Raw genomic sequence first — 6000 nt, forward strand, 5'->3', positions numbered from 1 at the left:
TATAACACGGCTCCACTCTCTGTACTGCAAACTGCTTCCACAGACCAGTCTTAAGGCTCTAAAAGACTCAAATCTTCCCGACGCGTTTCGTGCGCATGCGCGCACTTCAAGGGATATGCCCACCCCTTTGACTGGACGGTATAAATACTAACAGTCCTTTGTTCCAATTGGTTGATTAGTAATTGTAATAAGTTTAACCCCATGTTGGACATATTCAGGGCGGCATATAGATAAACCAATGCTAGACAATAAAGACACCATAACACAGATACATATAACAACATTAATACATAAAAACACATAAAATGGTAAAAAAATAAATATTAGGAGGCAATTAAATAATAAGATCAGAGAAAAGCTTTCAATTCAAAGTCTATATTTAACCCTTTAGGGGAGAGAGTTTTTAGTTCATATATCCAGTATGCTTCACGCATACTGGCTTGCTGTAATCTACTCCCTCCTCTTGGATTAACATCAACTAGCTCAATAGCCTGACAGCGGAGACCCTTAGGATTTTTATCATGACACAAAAGAAAATGGTGCGAAACACTATGTGTCACCAGACCCTTTTTAATGTTATAGATGTGCTCGTAGATGCGTCTCTGGAAGGTTCTCCCAGTTCTGCCTACATACTGCAAGCCACAAGGGCACTGCAGTAGGTATATAACAAACATTGAGTGGCAGTTGATAAATGTTTTTATGGGATAATTCCTAGAGGTGACGTTAGATGTAAACTGTTTGGTACTTTTACTAAAAGAACAGGCTACACACTTTGCACAGGTGAAAAAACCTTTTAAGCTCCCTGCTTGTCTCTGTTTTTGTTGTTTAACCGGACAGCTAGGGGCTAGCTTAGCTTTAAGGTTATTTGCCCTAGAAAATATAATGTTAGGTTTTTTAGGGAGAAAATCCACTAGAACCTCATCTTGTAAAAGAATGGGCCAATATTTATTGAAAATTTGTTTTATTTTGGGCGCCATTTCATTATATTGGGTAATAAAGGCAACCTGCTTATTACATCTCTCTAAAGTGTCTTTTTTCTTTACATTATATTGCAATAAAGTGTCTCTGTGCATCTTATTAACTTGATTAAGGGCTTCATCTAAAACCGACTCGGGAAATTTCCTGCTGATAAATTTATGCTTTAAGTCTTCCGCTTGTGCTCTAAAAGTCTCTTCCTCAGAGCAATTGCGTTTCAAATGTACTAATTGACCCTTTGGTATATTGCGCAGCCACTGTGGATTGTGCTGACTATCTGCACGCACATAATTGTTGGCCTGTACTGGCTTAAAAAAGGTCTTAGTGTGCAGTTTTTCATTTTTGACATATATGTGAAGGTCCAAAAAATCAATGTGCTCAGTGTTAAAACTACAAGTGAATTTAAGATTAAGGTGATTGTGATTCAAATATGTGCAAAACTTATCCAGTGAATCCTGAGTGCCCGACCAAACAAAAAACACGTCATCAATGTAGCGCCGCCAGAGCACCAGGTTTGCTCCTAGAGGACAGTTGTTCCAAATAAACTCCTCTTCCCAACTGTCCATAAATAAGTTGGCATAACTAGGAGCAAACCTCGTGCCCATAGCGGTACCACATTTCTGTATGAAATACTGTGAATTAAAAGGGAAATAGTTGTGCGTTAAAATAAACCAAATACTATCAACCAAGAAATTCCTTTTAATAAGTGAATGTTCGCTGGATTTCTCCAATTTGCGAGACACGGCATGGCAGCCCTGATGATGATTAATAACAGTATATAATGATGTTACATCAGCCGTAGCCAAAATATACCCCGGCTGCCAAGTGAGATCTTTCAAAATATGTAATATGTGTGTCGTGTCTCGCAAATAGGATCTAACGCCAGCGACTAAAGGTTGAAGGTGGTGATCAATAAATTGTGAAAGATTGGAAGTGAGAGAAGAAATACCAGAAATAATAGGTCTACCCGGGGGTGAAGTCAAACTTTTATGTATTTTTGGTATAAAATAAAATTAAGGTGTACGGGGAAAAGAAATCGATAGAAAATTGAACTCATCTTCGCATATTGCCCCACTATCAAGGCCAGTAGTCAGCAATTCTCCAAGTTGGGCCTTGAACTGAACCAGAGGGTCACCAGTAAGGGGGAGGTAAGTGGTCTTGTCGCCCAATAATCTCATGGACTCCTTTATGTAATAATCTTTGTCCATAACCACAATACCCCCACCCTTATCTGCTGATTTAATGACAATGGATTCATTTTTCTCCAAATCTTGAACAGCCTCTTTTTCTTGAACATTAAAATTATCCTTTTTAATCTTATACGTTCTACAGGAATTCTCTAGATCCATGTTGACCATCTCAACAAAGGAACTCACCAGATGCCCCTGGGCAAACTTAGGGTAAAAGGTGGATGTTTTCTTAAAAATCCTTTCTTGAGATGCTATTGTGCTGCTTATCTCTCTAGCTGGATTTATTTGGTTAGATATAGCATCCCTGGCAAAATACTTTTTTAGGGCAAGTTTACGGGCAAATTTGTGGACGTCAATAAATAAGTTGAAACTATTCGGTCCACAGACAGGAGCAAATTTGAGACCCTTATTAAGTACCTTCTTTTCAATATCAGTAAGTTGATACTGACTAATATTGAAAATATTCGGATATTCCACTTTTTTCTTTATCCGATTTCTACTAGTACCTCCTCTTCTCCCTCGGACTCGGTCTTTCTTTTTTTGTAGTTTGGAGGAGGTCGAGTTTCCAGTGGGGGTTTCACAATTTCCACCTCCGGAAAGATATGCTCTCTTTCCTTCCTCCACTCTAAAAAAGAAAAGTTGGTTTTAGTGACTGGCGTGGGGAGAGGTGTAAAGGAGGTGCTCTCAGCATCACTTTCAGATCCTATGTCGGACAGCAGTGTATATCTATTGCTGACCGGAATAGGCATTAACTGAGGTAGTGCCAATGCATCATACCTTTCCTTCGCTCTTTTTTGTTGCAAGTAAAGATTTTTGTCATGCAAAGGTGGCTTTACAGGTATAAATGGGGTTGGAACCAATACATTGGTAATAGGTTTCTTTGGGTCATTCCTTGGATCCTTATGTACAGATTTGCTCCTTGTGGTCTTAGACTCTTTAGTTCCTAATTTTGGATTACATTTCTTATTTTCCACTTTGGTAACATTAGTCTCCTTAGATTTTTTTGTCCAATCTCTTTGACAGCCCGTATCTTAGTCCTGTTTGTCCCTGAAGAACTTTTGTTGTTTAATTTGGACTATCTCTAATTCTGCCTGGTCCAACCTCTTTTTGATGGTCGGTTCTAGTGTGAGCAGCTCAATGTTTTCCTTATATGGATCGAGCTGAACTTTCATTTCTAAAATATGATCATCTAGTTCAGCTAAGGTCTTTCTTCGCTGATGCACCAAAAGCTTTTTGGAACTTTTTGGAACCAAAATTAGGAACTAAAGAGTCTAAGACCACAAGGAGCAAATCTGTACATAAGGATCCAAGGAATGACCCAAAGAAACCTATTACCAATGTATTGGTTCCAACCCCATTTATACCTGTAAAGCCACCTTTGCATGACAAAAATCTTTACTTGCAACAAAAAAGAGCGAAGGAAAGGTATGATGCATTGGCACTACCTCAGTTAATGCCTATTCCGGTCAGCAATAGATATACACTGCTGTCCGACATAGGATCTGAAAGTGATGCTGAGAGCACCTCCTTTACACCTCTCCCCACGCCAGTCACTAAAACCAACTTTTCTTTTTTAGAGTGGAGGAAGGAAAGAGAGCATATCTTTCCGGAGGTGGAAATTGTGAAACCCCCACTGGAAACTTGACCTCCTCCAAACTACAAAAAAAGAAAGACCGAGTCCGAGGGAGAAGAGGAGGTACTAGTAGAAATCGGATAAAGAAAAAAGTGGAATATCCGAATATTTTCAATATTAGTCAGTATCAACTTACTGATATTGAAAAGAAGGTACTTAATAAGGGTCTCAAATTTGCTCCTGTCTGTGGACCGAATAGTTTCAACTTATTTATTGACGTCCACAAATTTGCCCGTAAACTTGCCCTAAAAAAGTATTTTGCCAGGGATGCTATATCTAACCAAATAAATCCAGCTAGAGAGATAAGCAGCACAATAGCATCTCAAGAAAGGATTTTTAAAAAAACATCCACCTTTTACCCTAAGTTTGCCCAGGGGCATCTGGTGAGTTCCTTTGTTGAGATGGTCAACATGGATCTAGAGAATTCCTGTAGAACGTATAAGATTAAAAAGGATAATTTTAATGTTCAAGAAAAAGAGGCTGTTCAAGATTTGGAGAAAAATGAATCCATTGTCATTAAATCAGCAGATAAGGGTGGGGGTATTGTGGTTATGGACAAAGATTATTACATAAAGGAGTCCATGAGATTATTGGGCGACAAGACCACTTACCTCCCCCTTACTGGTGACCCTCTGGTTCAGTTCAAGGCCCAACTTGGAGAATTGCTGACTACTGGCCTTGATAGTGGGGCAATATGCGAAGATGAGTTCAATTTTCTATCGGTTTCTTTTCCCCGTACACCTTAATTTTATTTTATACCAAAAATACATAAAAGTTTGACTTCACCCCCGGGTAGACCTATTATTTCTGGTATTTCTTCTCTCACTTCCAATCTTTCACAATTTATTGATCACCACCTTCAACCTTTAGTCGCTGGCGTTAGATCCTATTTGCGAGACACGACACACATATTACATATTTTGAAAGATCTCACTTGGCAGCCGGGGTATATTTTGGCTACGGCTGATGTAACATCATTATATACTGTTATTGATCATCATCAGGGCTGCCATGCCGTGTCTCGCAAATTGGAGAAATCCAGCGAACATTCACTTATTAAAAGGAATTTCTTGGTTGATAGTATTTGGTTTATTTTAACGCACAACTATTTCCCTTTTAATTCACAGTATTTCATACAGAAATGTGGTACCGCTATGGGCACGAGGTTTGCTCCTAGTTATGCCAACTTATTTATGGACAGTTGGGAAGAGGAGTTTATTTGGAACAACTGTCCTCTAGGAGCAAACCTGGTGCTCTGGCGGCGCTACATTGATGACGTGTTTTTTGTTTGGTCGGGCACTCAGGATTCACTGGATAAGTTTTGCACATATTTGAATCACAATCACCTTAATCTTAAATTCACTTGTAGTTTTAACACTGAGCACATAGATTTTTTGGACCTTCACATATATGTCAAAAATGAAAAACTGCACACTAAGACCTTTTTTAAGCCAGTACAGGCCAACAATTATGTGCGTGCAGATAGTCAGCACAATCCACAGTGGCTGCGCAATATACCAAAGGGTCAATTAGTACATTTGAAACGCAATTGCTCTGAGGAAGAGACTTTTAGAGCACAAGCGGAAGACTTAAAGCATAAATTTATCAGCAGGAAATTTCCCGAGTCGGTTTTAGATGAAGCCCTTAATCAAGTTAATAAGATGCACAGAGACACTTTATTGCAATATAATGTAAAGAAAAAAGACACTTTAGAGAGATGTAATAAGCAGGTTGCCTTTATTACCCAATATAATGAAATGGCGCCCAAAATAAAACAAATTTTCAATAAATATTGGCCCATTCTTTTACAAGATGAGGTTCTGGTGGATTTTCTCCCTAAAAAACCTAACATTATATTTTCTAGGGCAAATAACCTTAAAGCTAAGCTAGCCCCTAGCTGTCCGGTTAAACAACAAAAACAGAGACAAGCAGGGAGCTTAAAAGGTTTTTTCACCTGTGCAAAGTGTGTAGCCTGTTCTTTTAGTAAAAGTACCAAACAGTTTACATCTAACGTCACCTCTAGGAATTATCCCATAAAAACATTTATCAACTGCCACTCAATGTTTGTTATATACCTACTGCAGTGCCCTTGTGGCTTGCAGTATGTAGGCAGAACTGGGAGAACCTTCCAGAGACGCATCTACGAGCACATCTATAACATTAAAAAGGGTCTGGTGACACATAGTGTTTCGCACCATTTTC

This window comes from Ascaphus truei, chromosome 1 (assembly GCF_040206685.1).
Source record: "Ascaphus truei isolate aAscTru1 chromosome 1, aAscTru1.hap1, whole genome shotgun sequence".
Taxonomy (NCBI): domain Eukaryota; kingdom Metazoa; phylum Chordata; class Amphibia; order Anura; family Ascaphidae; genus Ascaphus; species Ascaphus truei.